We start from the raw sequence: 18245 nt of genomic DNA, 5'->3' as shown, positions 1-18245 counted from the left end.
TAGACTCCCATTAGTTGGAATTCTTTAACTGATGGGGTCTGTAAAGTATAGTTTTTAAATCCCTCCCCCATCCCAGTACGAGCTGCAATTGCAGATAAAAACAAAGAAACTGTTTTTATCTGCCATGAACAGTGCTTCTCAGGCTCAGCAACTTTAAAATGTGTGGACTTCCTTTTTTAGAGTGAGCAAATAACACAAATATCACACCAGTCTACAACATTTTAAAGCAGCTGTGTCTTTTCAAATGAATATGTATGACAGGTTGCAGACAGTACTACATGCTCCTGTGCACTCCAAAATACCATTGGAACATTGAATCCACAACAGGCGCAAGTAAGCACATTTCTAAAATGAGGATAGATTTCTTTTAGAAGCTATAAATTGCAAATTGGTTCCTATTTTTAACAGAACGTATTTATTTATTTCATGCTGTATAACCATTCGGATAAACAAAGTTAACATATAGAGAAAAGTATTATCTTCTCTAATTGTCTACATAGTACTATTGCTATTAATTAAAGGTAGAATGAAGATAAATAAGTACAACACTGACAAAGCAAATGAACCAGAGTCAGAATATTTGACTAATGTGAAAAGAATATATATATATTCTTAAATCTTTCAAAATTATTTGCCCATCAATATTAAGCACAGCATAAGTATATATGGGTTCAGAAATAAACTATTACAATCCAATTATTCTCTGAATGCAATAATATTTTCCATCAGTTCAAAGTGCTCATAATTAATATAAAATACAAAACAACAATCCCCCACATTCTAATGACTATTCCTAAGTATGTATTTTATATCCTGCCTATTGTTGGTATAAATTGCATTTCCTATCCCACAACCCTATGAGATAAATTGGGCTGAGAAAGAGTGAATCGCCCAAAGTCATCCAGTGACCTTCTGGAACTGAAGCAAGATGAACCTGGGTCTTTCTAGTGCAGACTTGGCATGGACATACCAACTGGGGAGCTTTGGGAGCTGACATCTACACATCATAAAGTTGCTAAGCTTGAGAAACATTGCTATATTTTATGTTCAGCATGTTAACCACTGTACCCCATTGTATCTCCATGCTTGCACAAAATGTTATGTACGAAAATAAAATGTTGAACATCATGCAGTGAGAACAGTTGAACTCCCAAAGTTGTGGGTCTCCATCACTGGAGGTTTTTAAGAAGAGATTGGACAGCCATTTGTCAAAAATATTGAAAGGTCTTCTACTTAAGGAGGGGTTGGGTTCAAAGACCTCCTAGATATCTTCCAACTTTGTTGTTCTGCATTCTATTCTATATTCTGCAGTGCTTTCAGAAAATTGAAGCAGTCATTTTCTAGTAGAGCGTGTGTGCTCTAAAACAAAATTTACTGTCATTTAAATACATTGCATCATTTGATACCTATAATCTGGTAATAAATAATTGTCATAAAACATATCAACTCACTAAATATTTTCTATATTCTTATGACCTAAAAGCAAATTAGGAAAGTTGATGAATTGAGTACTGCCATGCACATGACAAATCTTTAATTTTGATCTACACTACTATTGCTTTGTTTGTTTATTATATTTATGCGCCCACTAATTCCACATGGACTCACAGCAATTTATGCATATCCATAAAACCACTGAATATTCCATTATATACTGTAAACATTACTGCTTTATTTGAAACTGGGACAAACTCATAGCTAAAGAAAAAATACAGAAAGAAAAAATACAGAAAGACTATTTCCAGTCTTTACACAGTACATTAAAAGAGCTTTAATTGGCTTTTTATTCCTAGATTTCTACTTACTTATTGCTGCTGGTTGGTTAAACCATGGTAGGTAGGAAAAGGGGAGGATGAGAGCTGCAGGAAGATGCCAAACACTTCTTCTTCTAGACTTGACATTAATTTATTTAAAATATTTTTGTATTATTGCATAGCAAATCTTCTATTAAATACATAAAAACCAGTAAGATACAACATCTAAGCACTGAATGCAGTGCAAAGCCAAAATAAACCTATAAAATAACATGAAGAACTTATGCCAGGGGTGTCAAACTTGCATTGTCACGGTGGGATCACATGATGTATCACAACTTCCCCCCCCTTTGCTAAACTGGGCGTGGGCAGCATGTGACACATCCGGGCCACGGACCACGGGTTTGACAGCCCTGATCTAAGCAAACACAAAAAAATGCTTCAAAGGTATGAGAATATTAATGTTTCATTTATTTACTTGGTGGGCAAGCATACACATACAAAATCACAACTGAGTTATTGAATAATCCTGAATAAAAAGAAATTCATAACTAGAATATCATCATCAAAAATATCTTCCTGCAAGGAATTATATTTTTAATATCATGGCAACCTACACAGAACCTCAGAAAATGTTTCTGTGGGTTAGATATTGAGGTAAAGATGATTTTTCAGGGAATTTTACCAAAGTCAGACCAGAGGGCAGCATTAATGTGAATCTCTAGCATAATTGTGTTGGCTAGTCCCAGCAATATTGCTTTTACTTTAAAGCAGCTGTAAATAAGTAACCTGCTGAAGATTCTTGGCATGTTACATTAATTGTAAGTTAAGACATTTAAATTGATTTAATGCAAGGATACTTATATTCTTGCTACAAGCAACAACATTATTTAGAATATGTTCAGTGGTTGATAAATAATCTATGAACATGCTAAGTCTCTTTCTGTGTGGTTCAAACATGCCTCTATGCCATCTCTCATGGTTAGCTTACTCTCTCCCTTCTAATTTATAAGGTCAAGACCAACCCTGTTTTGTATCACTATAAGGATCACCTAGTAATTGTCAAGCAGCAATTTAAATTCTGTGGGTGCTCAATTGTTCTTGACTGCCCAGAAAATTGAATACAAGCTGTAGTTCCCACAATTAATGCTTATTCATAGGAAAGTTAAGAACTATTAAAGAAGATAAGCTAACAGTATTTCCTGAATGCAAAATTAGTATTTTTCTTTCACTTCCACCTTTGTTAAAGGACTTCCAGTGTTATCAGCTTGATGACTGCTTACAATTAAATATCATTTGTATGCCTACATGAAAGTGCTTAGCTTTGTTTCATGGCAACATTTCTTTAGCATATCATAAATGACAAAATGCTGGGGGAAAATTGGGGGAAAATCTAAGGCTAACGATAACCTTACAGGCAATGTACAATGTAGGTAATTCATATGCATGATATTATTTCTAAAGACCACTAAGATACTATAGCTAGGAGAAAGAAATGGTATAATGACATTACTAAAAGTTCAGAATGTAAAATATTATGTCACATCCAATGCCAACAAGAAAGGCAGCAAGGCCAAATCAGACTAATCAGCTTTCCCCAACCAGATACTGTCCAGATGAGTTTGGACTTAAACCTCCTTTACGCTCCATTACAGCATCAGTAGTGGGTTGCAAGTGGTATGCCCCAGTACACATGTACCGGAACCAGCCCGGAGCATTGGATACCATTCTGGTACGGTGCTCCAACGGGCCCACCCGCCCACCCAAGCTCCTTACCGGAGTTTAAAAGTTTTTGCACTTCCATGCAGGCGCATGATGCAGGTGGTATGCCCCAGTACACATGTACTAGAGCCAGCCCGGAGCATTGGGTACCATTCCAGTATGGTGCTCCGGAGGGCCCACCCACTCACCCAAGCTCCTTACCGGAGTTTAAAAGCTTTTGCATTTCCGTGCAGGGGCATTGTGCATACAGCGCCTGCACAATGCTCTGTGGAGCAGCTGGAGCATCGTGGAGCATCGCAGAGGTGCTTGAACACATGCACGTGCTGTGCACGTCCATGAGGACACTGTCGGCCCAGTTCCAACCATACCATTGGGATGGGATTTGCAACCCACAACTGGCCAGCATCTAACTCACTGCTCACTCCAGGAATTTGATTCTGAGAGGCTTAAGATTGACTCAGCCTTCTATCCTTCCTAGGTTGGTAAAATGAGGACCCAGATTGTTAGGGGCAATGTGCTGACTCTGTAAACTGCTTAGAGAGGGATGTAAAGTATTGTGAAGTGGTATATAGGTCTAAGTGCTATTGCTGTACAAGCAGAAGTTTCCAAGCGTTCTGAATAATAATCAGACATTCAAGTTTTTAAAAGAATTAAAACAGTTGACTCAGTAAAAACAGAAACACTAAGTATTCTATTAGAAAATATCATAACAACAGCCTTAAGAAATAGCAGATTTGGATTGGACGTTCTCCAGTTGGACAGACATGGGGGTGCCCTCTCAAGAGTCTCACATGAACCCTATCTGACAAACCATCTCTGAGATCTTTTTTTAGATCATAACCCCCCTGGAGGGTGGGCAAAGAAGAGGCAGTGTCTCATCAAAGGGGGAGGTAACAGGTCCCTCACAGGTCAAAGATTTGCCCTCTGAATTGAAGTAGGGATGATAGCATGGCAACACAAGAAGCTGACTTCCAGCCAAAGCAAATGAACAGGAGTGTGAGGAAGAGATGAAAGACCGGTAAGAAAATTCATCTAACCCACAGCCATAAATCAAACTTGGAAAAGGCAAAGAATCTTGAGAGCATAAATAATATTGATGGTCAGACCAGGATTTTTTTCAAAAAGAGAGAAAGAAAGGAAAGGAAAATGGAGGGTTAAAACACTACACCCCCCCCCCCGCAAAAAAGCCATTTGTTTGAAATAATTTGGACAGAAAGGGAGAAAGCAGATAAGTGACAAACCCACTCAAATGCTAACTCTAAATTTAGCTTCTGACTTGAAAAGATTGTGTTTTTAAAGGATTCTAGGAGAGGGAAAATTTATTTCATCCAAATGTCTTTTAACTAACATATCTTAAGCAATCCCAATTAATAAGAGATGGAATGCAACAAGGGAGAAAGATCAAGAAAAAACACTATCTCCTCATTGACAACTGATAACCTAATCTTGCCTGTGTGGGAAATTAACCAACAGCTGTAAATCAGAACTTGAAAAAGCAGGAGGCAAAGAAGAAACATACTCGAGTTTTGGCTGAATGCAAGCTTGTTCCAATTAATATATTTTAAGCAGCTATGACCAATGAGAGGTGAGGAGTGGCAACGAAAGGAAATAATAACAGAGTCAAGAACTGGGAAATATGAAGGTTTTTTTCTCTTCCTTTTTTTTCTGCAAAGATTAAGATGGTCCACCTTCTCTTCCGGTTTCACAGTAGTTGAATTAATTAAATTTCAGGTGGACCAAAACCTCGAAATAAAACTTGTATAACTAACTGTAATTTTGGAACTGGACATTAAGGAAGAACAGAAGACCAAGATGGGTCCTGTCACTCTTCCCCACAGCAGCCGAAGTAGATAAATTTAAGATGAATCAGAACTATGAAATAAGAACTGTATAGCTAACTGTAACTTTGGAACTGGGCATCATGGAAAGCTGGGAATTTGAAGAACTACGTGAAATTATAAAAAATATGCATAAATCATTAAAATCAAGCCTAAGTGGAATTCTAAAACCAGAGAAACAGGTATTTAAAGAAGAAGGCATAGAGGAAGGGGGCAAGATAATGAAGGGGTGGAAATGGAGGGAAATAAAAAGCAGACAAAAAACTCAATTGGACTTGGCAATGGTATAGGGAAAATTGTAAAAGGGAATAAAAAGCAGACAAAAGATGTTTTGGAGGTTGTCAGTGGCATAAGGAAAATTGAAGTAGGAGATTCCGCCCCCAAAAAGAGAAATATAAAAGATCTTTTGACGGTGGCTTGTGGAAAATTGAAGAGGTTGGACGTGTCAAAAAAAAAAAGGGGAGAAGGCAGGAACAGAGAAGTGGGACAAAATACTTACTAGGAAAAAATCAGACAACTAGAAATTGTTATATGGAAACATATAAAGCTAAGATAAGGGGTTTATTCCTAAATATGACAATAAAATAGAGTTGCTGACTGGTTGAACATGATAATGGAAAGATAATTAAATAAAGGTTAAAATATGTGGAATATGGACAAATATGAAACTGATATGCAGAGATTGTAAAGCAGAGGTTTGTGATTCATTTTATATATGGTAATTAAACTGAGTTGCTAATTGATTGAATATGACAATAGAAGGACAATTAAGCATGAGTTAAAATATATGAAACATGGATATATATATATATATATATATATACAACTTTTAAGATGATAAACAAATGAGATGTTTACTGGTTGTTATTCTATATAGTACTTCAAGGGAATTGTAATGAACATTGAACAGTAAGGATTGCCATTTATAGACAATTAAGGGTAATCTAATCCAAGATATGGAAAAATGGAGAGGGAACATGAAATAAACTTACAATGGTAAACTATTGAGATTTAAAGACAGAATCATAAATTGGGGTGTGTTTAAGGATGTATAATTATATAAATATAATGATGAGAATAGCTGGGAATTGTAATCAGGTCTACATCTCTGCCAAAATTAGGCTGGGGTGGTGGTTAAAAGCACAATGACTACATATGTATACTTTTTATTTCATGTTTTTAAAAAAGAAGGAAGAAGATATATGTTAAAATTAACTATGTATATTGAAAAGTAATTATAAATACCATTAACATAAAATGCAGCTCACTCAGAAGCTGAAATGCACCAAGTAAATGAGATGAAGAGTGTGAAGTAGAGGAGACAGGTAAGGGAAGGAGAGGGATAGGAGAGAAGGCAGGGGGGGAAGAGAAGGAGAGAAAGAAGGAGTGGAAAGGGGAGAGAAGAGAAGGAGAGAGGAAGGGGAAGTAGAGAAGAGAAGGATAACAGAGGGAAGAAAGGAGGTAGGGAGGGGGAGGAGAGGGAGAAGAAAGGGATAAGATACAACTATGGTGCATGGAGAGCAGAAGAGCCAATAATCATTTTGGGGAGTTGATTGTAAGATGAATTGATGTAAACATTTAATAATACAATATGATGTACAATACCATGTTAAGTAATAATATACATGTGATTATATGTTATGAAAATTTTTAAAAAAATTATATACCAAATTCATACTTCCCTAGGTAATAAATGTATTTGTAGTGTTTTTACAGATAACAAATTTATTATGTCTGTGTCATGTTCTGGTAATGTTGTGTCCATGAAATGTTGTACAAAGATGTCAGATAGATATACACAGAGATTTGGAAACATAGCATGTTAGTCCTCTCTTTGTAATTTAAATGTTAAGTATGGAAAAGACCCTTTTGTTAGACCAGCTAGAAGTAGGGAAGAAGCATACACAGGTCAGGGTGAATGCCTAAAAACAAAATAATATTCCAGCGTATTCCAAGATGGATGATGATGATGATGATGATGATGATGATGATGATGATGATGTGCAAATGGTATTCATCACAAAGGTTTGAAAGATAAACTTAAGTTCCCATGTAAGTGGATTATTCAAATACTCTTACCATTACATATAAGATAAGAGGGGCAAGAAGAAAATAATAGACAAAGAAATATCCTAGAAAATATGATGAGTTAAGAGAGAAGAAAAGTAGTAGGGGTTTGTAGTACTTCACATCTAATCTCTAAAAAATGGTCTGGAGCATGAACTGTAGACCTGTTGGTAACATTTTAAAGTATCTGAATCTCAAGATATTCCTCAAGGGAAACATGAACTTTCTTTCACCAATGCAGTTTGCATGACTTGCAAACATTCTTTTCACATTGCACTCTGAGAACTGATATGATGAACAAGATACAGATGTTAAATTGGATGTCAAAGTGGGGAGGGGCGTTGATGCAAATCATAGGACAAGAGCCCCTTTTGACACAGTGACAGTCAGAGGTACCTATGGTAGATACATTGGATAGACCATTATAGGCAGAAGGGAACCTGCACATTCTTGTAGCTCTAACCCCTGATCACCAATCTCAATTACATAAAGGATTTACACTATCTGTTTCTGCTTTTAAATTCTTCAACATACATTGGCTATCAAAATTCAACAATCTGAACTAAAAGCATCATCATAACTCATATCCCAAACAATGAAAGAAACAATAAAAGCTAAATCTTTCCCCAGGTGGGGGATTAAATATGGATAGGCACAAGGATTGCATTGTAGAAATCAATACATTGAATAAAATCATAAGAAGTCCAAGTATCAAGCAAAATATAGCAAGCTTAGTATTTTTAGAGACTGCAGGAGGTATGCTTTTCTCTAAGTTAGAATCAATGCTGAAGAAAATATTGACTAACAAAGAATGGAAGGAGAGGAAAAATTGAAGGAGAAATGTGTTATTGTCATTGTTACTTATGGATATTTCCATTGAGAATTTTGACTGGAAGTACACTGAATAGCAAATCTTCTCCCCCAATTATTAACTTCATAACTTTTTAGAAATCATTTGTCAGCAGCTTCCTTCATAATTCATTATAGATTGTCTTGAAGGTTTGCAGTGATATGCCAGCAAAACTAATTAACATTCTCAAGGTAGAACCTGAGGCTCCAAGTGAAGTTTAAGCTCAGAAATGGGTTTAAAAATAAGAGTGCGTTTTGCTCTTCTCTTTAATCTTCCATCAAGTTCCCAACAACAGATAAAGGGAAGGTTCCTTTTGCTTTGTTTATAAGCAAAGTGGCATGTCTATACCTATGTGTGAACCAAAACCAGAAATAACAATATTAGCTGTTTTCTGAGTTTAATTCTGCAGTTTGGCAGTATATGCAGTTTGCCTTGAATATAGATAATAAAGGCAAGTATCCATAGGTGTTTTCACACTTGTAAAGACTAGCATGGTTCATCTGGATAAAAGGTATCTTTGAAAAATGCATGTAATATGTAATAAATTTGATACAGTTTTTTCCTGAAGAAATAATATGCTGAGCAAGATTAAAGTGATAGGTCTATCTAGTAAGTAGCATCCTTGGAATGGGAAGACTATAATTCTATAGTTCCTTCAAGTAACTGAAGGAAAAAGAGGAGGAGAAATTGTGCAGTAAGAAAACATTTGTTCAGGCCTGAGTCCATGGCCATAGATAGTGGAAAAAATTCTGAGCAAGGATTAAATTCAGTACTTTATATGTACTGTTCTAGGTCTAATTATATGAACTGTGTGAAATCAAGCAGTGTTAGGCGATGAGTATCAATTTTTCTTTAATACATACCAATTAGTAGCATAGATAAAAATAGATTACTTTAGTCTTTATGGACAGATCTGTCCGTAGTTTACCTACTTGCTGTTTCTGCCCCATTTATCATATTTAACACAAATAGAATTCCCTAAGGTTAAAATACCATTAGGTGAGCACTCTTACTTTCTTCTAGAAATCTCAGCTTATGTTCAAAAATCAATGATTAATAAAGTAATGTTTCTAGGACTTCTGTATCTAGCAATATCCTTTTTGGAATTAAGTGCAGGTAATTGAACTAATGCATCCTCTCCTGCTGGCCAAACCAGCAGGAGAGTTGGAGGGCAATGCAGCAGTCAACCACCAAGCAAAACATACCATATTTTCTGGAGTATAAGACGCACCTTTTCCCCTCAAAAACGAGGCTGAAAATCTGAGTGCATCTTATACACTGAATACAGCATTTTTTGCCTTTCAAACATCTGCCCCGCTTCACCAAAATGACCCTGCATAGACTTTAGGAGCCTTGCCCGGTGATCCTGGGAGCTGGGGAGGGCAGAAATGAGCAAAAATGGGTATTTTTTGCTCAATCCCCCCCCCAGCCCCCAGGAGCACTCTACAAGCCTCCTAAAGACTATTCATGCCCCTTTTTTGAAAAAAAGACAGCCAATTTTAATGAAAAACAGGCCATTCTTTGGAGGTCTGCAGAGTGCAAAACCTTTTTTTAATTTGCCTCTTCAAAACCTTGATGCGTCTTATACTCCAGTGTGTCTTATACTTCAAAAAATATGGTATTTTAGAGTCCATAGATGTAATATTATATTATGCTCCATGCAAGATCTCATTCCACACAAGTGGAAATAATGTAAACTATAGTTTTTTTTGTTATGACTAAAGATCTCCTTACAAGGAAGGAAGGAAGGAAGGAAGGAAGGAAGGAAGGAAGGAAGGAAGGAAGGAAGGAAGGAAGGAAGGAAGGAAGGAAGGACACTCATACAACCTAAAGCAGAAATATAAAACTCCCCATCTAAAACAGAAGAAAACATTGAATTATTTTGCAATCTCATTAGATTTTTTTAAATAATTATTGAGAATTCCAAACTGAAACAAGATTTCATGTCTTTGTTGTGCTGAACATAAATAGATGTAAATATTCTTTTGTGAATTTATAGAGAAGGAAAGTTCTCAAAAGTTTTCTCAAAAGGTGAACTCTCCCTTGTCAGTGGCTGCAAAATCCATACTACTGTTAAAAATCCATTGGGACGCGCTTTCCTTTTATTTGAATAGAAATGTGGGAGCAAGGGAGGCTGCAGTCTGTTGTAAGAGTTAGTATGAAGAGTTATTGTTGGTTTGTTGATTAAATTTGTATGGCTGCCAATTCAGCCTCAGTGACTCTGGGTGGCTGAAAAAATTGACTGAAATTCATCCTTTGGCTACCTCCTAAGAATATAGTGATAGCAATAGCATTCAAACTTATATACCACTTCACAGTGCTTTACAGCCCTCTGTAAGAAGTTTATAAAGTCAGCATATTGCCTCCAACAATCTGGTCCTCATTTTACCAACCTTGGTTTATTTTGAATCAATATTGAGACAGTCAGGATGGAACCCCTAGCAGTAGGAATGCAAAGTTTGCCTGCAATACTGCATTCTAACCACTGTACCACCACAGCTCTGTATCTATGATCACATTATTGGGATTTTCTTTTCTTTTAGAAGAATTTCTGAATCAACTTTCATTACATTTAATGAGAACTAGTGGGGAACTAGTAGGGAAAAATTCTCTGAACAACCCTAGCCATATGCACTATATTAGACAATATACTTAAGAGTTCCAAACATCATTGAAGAGTTTAAACTAAAATATCTCTTTGAAATATTGCTGCAAAGCAAAGCAGTGTCACCTTTATCATCAATTACTTTAGTCTAAAAAAAGACAGAATATATCCTTTGGCGTTTTGGTATAAGAATTTAGGTTGAATTAATTAGACAATTTTATATATAGGTATGATAACAGTTATGTTTCAGTTGCATTTTGATGGCTCCTTTAAATAGCAATTTCTTGTTATGTTTCTATAGTAGATACAGGGAAGTAAGTTGCTGTGCTTCCTTATCTTTCCTTCTCCACTCTGTAAAGTACAGGATGAGCTTATTGGAATAATAATTAAAATCTTGACACCTCTCATATATCAAAGCTGTGATGTTGCATGCCAAATAAATGTGTCTGTAATTATGAATGATACCTGTATCTCCCTTAAAGTTATTTTGTTTCCTTATCACTTCAAAAGCAATTCTGTCTCTGTTAGTATGCATCCTCAAATTTTCTTTGATCAACATTGTATAGAAGATGTATGTTGCCTCCAACAATCTGAGGGACAGAATCAAGATCACGTGAAGTGTTAATACCACTTTATAATGCCTTGGTAAGGTCACACTTGGAATACTGCATTCAGTTCTGGTTGCCACGATGTAGAAAAGATGTGGAGACTCTCGAAAGAGTGTAGAGAAGAGCAACAAAGATGATTAGGGGACTGGAGACTAAAACATATAAATAACAGTTGCAGGAACTGGGTATATCTAGTTTAAGAGAAAGAAGGACTAGGGGAGACATGATAGCAGTGTTCCAATATTTCAGGGGTTGCCACAAAGAAGAGGGAGTCAAACTATTTTCCAAGGCACCTGAGGGTAGAACAAGAAGCAATGGGTGGAAACTAATCAAGGAGAAGCAACTTTGAACAGAGGAGAAATTTCCTGACAGTTAGAACAATTAATCAGTAGAACAGCTTGCCTCCAGAAGTTGTGAATGCCCCAACACTGCAAGTCTTTAAGAAGATGTTGGATAGCCATCTGTCTGAAATGGTATAGGGTTTCCTGCCTAGGCAGGAGTTGAACTAGAAGACCTCCAAGGTCCCTTCCAACTCTGCTATTGTATTGTATTGTATTATTGTATTGTAATTGCAGGGTGGGGATGGGAACTTCTGGTGAAGACATGGTAAACTAATCTTCTTTGAAGGAACAGAGATCAGGGTTAGATTTTTTTTTTTCAACCAGCCAAACCAATTTGGATAAAAGAGAGTGTGAGATGACCCATGTGCATTCTGGACAGGTGCTTCTCTGGTAGGAACTGACCAGTGGTGGGATTCATTTTTTTACTACCGGTTCTGTGGGTGTCACTTGGTGGACATGGTAGGGGAAGGATACTATAAAATCTCCATTCCCTCCCAATTAGCTGTGACTCAGGAGGCATACAACAGATGGGAGCAGGGCCAGTCAGAGGTGGTATTTACCGGTTTTCTGAACTACTCAAAATTTCCACTACCGGTTCTCCAGAACTGGTAAGAACCTGCTGAATACCACTTTTGGTGTCCATATATTTGTAAGTGAAGGTTTGTAAATGAAACAGCTGTGAATTGAGAAATTTTAACCCAGCTTCCCCCCTAATTTAGCCCACATTATGGACATAAAGGTGTGATGATCCTTAGTTCTTAATCCCTTTTGAAAATTGCTTTTGAACTCCTTTTCAACTATTAATTTTTCCATCCACAAATCTGCTATTATACATTACATAATATGCATTGTTGTTGTTGTTAGTTGCAAAGTCATGTCTGACCTATCACGACCCCACGTGCAACATTTCTCCAGGCCTTCCTGTTCTCTACCATCCTCTGGAGTCCATTTAAGCTCACACCAACTGCTTCAGTGACTCCATTCAGCCACTTCATTCTCTGTCATCCCCTTCTTTTGACCTCAATCTTTCCCAACATTAGGCTCTTCTCCATTGATTCCTTCCTTCTCATTAGGTGGCCAAAGTATTTGAGTTTCATCTTCAGGATCTGGCCTTCTAAAGAGCAGTCAGGGGTGATCTCCTCTAGGACTGATTGGTTTGATCGCCTTGCAATCCAAGGAGGAGTCTTTTCCAGCACCATAGTTCAAAAGCCTCAATTCTTTGGCGCGCAGCCTTTCTTATGGTCCAACTTTCACAGCCATACATTGCAACTGGGAAAACCATAGCCTTGACTATATGCACTTTTGTTGGCAGGGTGATGGCTCTGCTTTTTAGTATGCTGTCTAGATTTCTCATAGCTTTCCTCCCCAGTAGCAAGCATCTTTTAATTTCTTGGCTGCAGCCCCCATCTGTGGTGATCTTGGATCCCAGGAAAGTAAAATCTGTCATTACCTCCATTTCTTCCCCATCTATTTGCCAGGAACTGAGAGGGACAGATGCCATGATCTCAGTTTTCTTAATGTTGAGTTTAAAGCCAACTTTTGCACTCTCCTTCACCCATCAAGAGGCTCTTTAATTCTTCTTCCCTCTCTGCCATTAAAGTGGTATCATCTGCATATGTGGGATTGTTGATATGTCTCCCAGAAATCTTAACTCCAACTTTTGATTCATCTAACCCTGCCCTTCTCATGATGTGCTCTGCATATAAGTTAAATAGGTAGGGTGACACTATACAGCCTGGCCAGACTCTTTTCCCACTTTTGAACTAATCAGTGGTTCTGGGTCCAGTTCTCACTGTTGCTTTTTGACCTGCATATAAATTTCTCAAGAGACAAATAAGAAGGTCTGGTACTCCCATTTCTTTAAGAATTTGCCACCATTTGTTGTGATCCACACAATCAAAGGCTTTAGCATAGTTAAAGAAGCAGAAGTAGATGTTTTTCTCGAACTCCCTAGCTTTCTCCATGATCCAGTGTATGTTGGATTACATTACATTGGATATGCATTACATTACATGTATACATGTATACTTTAATCTTAGCAAAAGAAGTTTAAAATATAAGTTTAAGAACATTTAAAGAATTTAAACATTTAAACAGCAAAAGGGTGATAACATTATTTTGGAAAGTTCTAAATGAACTAACAGTTCAGATGGATTTGACATAAGATTTTGAAATTAATTAGAAAGATAACAGTGTTCTGTGATGTCATGCTGGCCAAATGACCATGGAAATTTCTTCAGACAGCATTGACTCAATGGCTCAGTGCCTCCTGTACCTTTTTTAAAAAAACATACTTAGTACTTGGATTTGACAAGTGGACAGTGTAAATTGATTCTCCATACCCTTACTATGCCCAAAGAACTGATCCTGCAGCATTGGGAAGGTGTATGCAACACCTCTTTTACTTTTAGGGATTGAAGACTTCATTGGACTTGCCACCTATGAGTGTTTTGCCTATAAATCTAGAATTTGTAGGGGTAAGTACAGTAACAATAGCACTTTGACTTATATATCACAGAAAATTATAGCCCTCTCTAAGGAGTTTACACAATCAGCATATTGGCGCCAACAATTTGGGTCCTCATTTTACTCACCTTGGAAGGATGGAAGGCTAAGTCAACCTTGAGCCTGGTGTGATTTGAACTGCCAAATTGCAGTCAGCTGGCAGTCAGCAGAAGTAGTCTGCAGTACTGCACTCTAAGCACTGCGCTACTTTATAATGAAATATGGGGCTCATTTATACAAAATAAAGTTGGTTAAAATGATAACTATATAAATGTATTAGAAATATATATGCACTTGAATAATAATTGCATTATATAGAATAATAATTGCATTATATAGAATAATTGCATTATATAGAATAATTGCATTACACAGAATTACATTATATACAGTTTATATAGAATTGTAACTAATTACAGGTAAAATGATATATTTCTCTTCTGTTGTATTGTTCATTTTCTTTAAAAAATACTTTTTATGTGTTCTTTCCTTTTCTTTGACAAGGTATGTATTTTTTATCTTTGAGTGTTTTTTTGTTTCTCTGTCATATTTCAAAAGCAATAAGACAACAACAACAGCAATAATAATAATAATAATAATAATAATAATAATAATAATAATAATAATAATAATAATAATAATAATAATCAAGAACAAGCTATCCGCACAAATGCCATTAAGGCCAAAATCGAAAAATCCTCTGATGATGCCAAATGCAGACTTTGCAAAGAAGCTGATGAAACTGTTGATCACATACTCAGCTGCTGTAAAAAAATCTCGCAGACTGATTATAAATTGCGGCACAATTCAGTAGCACAAATGATCCATTGGAATTTGTGCAAAAATTATAATATTAAAACAGCAACAAACTGGTGGGAACATCAGCCTGAAAAACTCACCGAAAATCAGATGGTCAAGATCTTGTGGGATTTCCGTATACAAACGGACAAAATACTGGAGCATAATACACCAGACATCACATTGGTTGAGAAAAATAAGGTCACAATCATAGACATCGCAATACCAGGTGATAGCAGGGTCGCTGAGAAGGAACATGAAAAAATTGCAAAATACCAGGACTTAAAAATTGAAATTCAACGACTATGGCACAAACCAGCAGTGGTAATTCCAGTGGTAATTGGCACACTGAGTGCTATTCCAAAAGCACTGGAATTACATTTAAAACAGTTAAAAATTGAGAAAATCACCATCAGTCAAATGCAAAAAGCCACACTGCTTGGATCTGCACGGATATTACGAAAATACGTTACAACGTCCTAGGCCCCTGGGTGGGGCCCGACTAGTAACCAATGCCAAATCCGGCAATACAACTGGCTGCTGTGATACAATTGTATAACAACAACAACAACAACAACAACAACAATAATTAAAGGAGGCCTTTTAAAGACAGCTAAGTCAAGAACTGAATATAAGAAAGAAGTAATTGAGAAGCGAGCTGAAAATTGGAAAAGCAAAGCTATGCATGGCCAATACTTGAAAAGTATTGAAGGTAAAGCTGACCAAAAGCTAACTTGGAACTGGTTAAGATCAGGAGCACTGAGAAAAGGAACAGGTGGCTTTATTTTGGCAGCTCAAGAACAAGCCTTAGCCACAAACTACATGAAGGCAACAGCAAATGTCGCCTCTGTAATGAGAAAGATGAGACAGTTGACCACTTGATCAGTGGGTGCAGCAAAATTTCACAAACTGACTACCTACAATGCCATGACCGCGTTGCTAAGATCATTCACTGGAAATTGTGCCAAAAGTTTGGATTTGAGTACAGCAAAAACCACTGTGACCATCAGGTTGAGAAGGTTTTAGAGAATGAGAAAATCAAGATCTTATGGGACTTCAGAATTCAGACTGACAGGCATTTGGCCCACAACACACCTGACATAACAATAGTTGAAAAGAAAAAAGTATGGTTCATTGATATTGCAATACCTGGAGATGCACGAATTTAACATAAACAGCAAGAAAAAATCACCAAATACCAGGACTTGCAAATTGAAGTTGAGTGACTGTGGAAAAAGAAATCATGTGTTGTCCCAATTGTAATTGGAGCCCTTGGAGCAATACCTAAAGGGCTACCTTGCTATTTGGAAATTTTAAATTCATCAGACTTGAACATTCTGATTCTATAAAAAACCGCCCTACTTGGAACAGCTTATATCCTCCGACGTTACCTTAACAGTTTCTAGGCCCTTGGTTAGGACTCGAGCTGTTGAGCTACCAACCAGTCCCAAAGGCTGTGAATCTCACCAAAGATTAAAATGATGATGATAATGATAATGATGATGATGCTAAATTAATCCACTGGTCATTATGTAAAAAGTGTGATTTACCTGCATCCAGAAAGTCATGGGAATATAAAGTGGAAAAAGTTATCGAAAATGAGAAGGTCAAGTTCTTGTGGGACTTTCATCATTTGGAGCACAACATGCCAGATATCACGGTTGTAGAGAGCCAAAGTGTACAGTTTATTGATATCGCTGTTCCTCGAGATGCCAGAGTTGAAGAAAAAGAACTAGAAAAAATAATGAAATATCACGACCTGGCTATCGAAACTATACGACTATGGATGAAGCATGTAACAGTGATACCCATTGTCATTGGGGCACTTGGCACCATGTCCAAGAATTTTAAAAGATACATCAACAAATTGAAGCTTCCTGCAATAATACCAGCAGAACCACAAAAAAACTGTGGTATTCGGAACATCTTATATTTTAAGAAGGTACTTGGTTGATACCTAGGACGTTGGCAGCAAACTGTATCAACCATCAGCACCAGTCACTGGTATTTGTAATGCATTTTTGAATGTTCAATTGGCTGAGTTTCATGTTTAATAAATAAAGTATATAATAATAATAGGTTTAGAGAGACAAGAAGTTTTTTCCTACCCACATTGGCATACCCACTCTCTACACATTCTTAACCCAGATATTAAAATATTACATTATACTATGCACTCTTATATTAGCATTGTCAGTCCTAAATCCTTTCAATAGAACCATTTTCTATACAGTGTTTTTAATAGTGTAAGAACATAAGAATGCGTAAGACCAAAACCCATTGTTTCTCCCAATGGGCTAAGCAGATGTATCTGAACTGCTTAGAATTCCCACCATTTTTCCTTGCCAAATTGATATGTGGAGGCATGCTGCTGTCACTCCAAAGATAAAAATGAGGCTTCAAGGCTGATAAACTGAAATATCTGACTTTCATGAATTTATCTAATCACATTTTAAAGTGAGCCAATTAAAGTCCATCAACACATCTTGTGTTATTAATTATAGGTTAGTTATGCACTGCACAAAGTAGTTCTATTCTCCATATTAAACAATTTTGCTGGACTGTCCTTGATGCTGCATTTAAAAGCATAAGAAAAAACATTTCCCTGTCCATCTTTTCTATGTCATGCATAATTTGATACTATCATGTCCCTCACTGCTGAAGTCTTAAGCATTCTAGTATTTTTTTTACAGAAAAGTTATTGGTTGCTTTCTTTCTGCTACAATTTTACATGCTTTTTCTGTATGTCAATATAAAGTGTATTTTTTAAAACACTTTACTGATTGTCTCATTAATTTATCAATTATATGATAATTAGGAACAGGTTGGACTAGCAGACCTACAAGGTCCCTTCCAACTCTGTTTTTAATCTGTAATCTGTAAAGGTAGAATAGGGGATCAAAATGCAAATGGTTGATAATGGGAATATATTTATACACAAAGAAAGATTCATTACTGACCCAGTTCTATAAAATCATGATTATATATCACTAAAGTGATATCAACTCATAGCAATAACCTACAGTATATAAATTTCCTTAAGGATTATCTGTCCCAACTTGTTTTTTTACTTTCCAATGGTGCATCTATCTATTCATCCACTTTGCTACTGGTCATTGTCTTCTTCTAATTCCTTCCATCTTTCCAAGCACTAAGA

The sequence above is a fragment of the Thamnophis sirtalis genome, unplaced genomic scaffold (assembly GCF_051295495.1).
Source record: "Thamnophis sirtalis isolate CommonGarterSnake01/CBP01778 unplaced genomic scaffold, rThaSir2_p1.2 scaffold_11, whole genome shotgun sequence".
Lineage (NCBI taxonomy): Eukaryota > Metazoa > Chordata > Lepidosauria > Squamata > Natricidae > Thamnophis > Thamnophis sirtalis.
The sequence above is the reverse complement of the archived record's forward strand: the minus strand, read 5'-3'. Positions refer to the sequence as shown.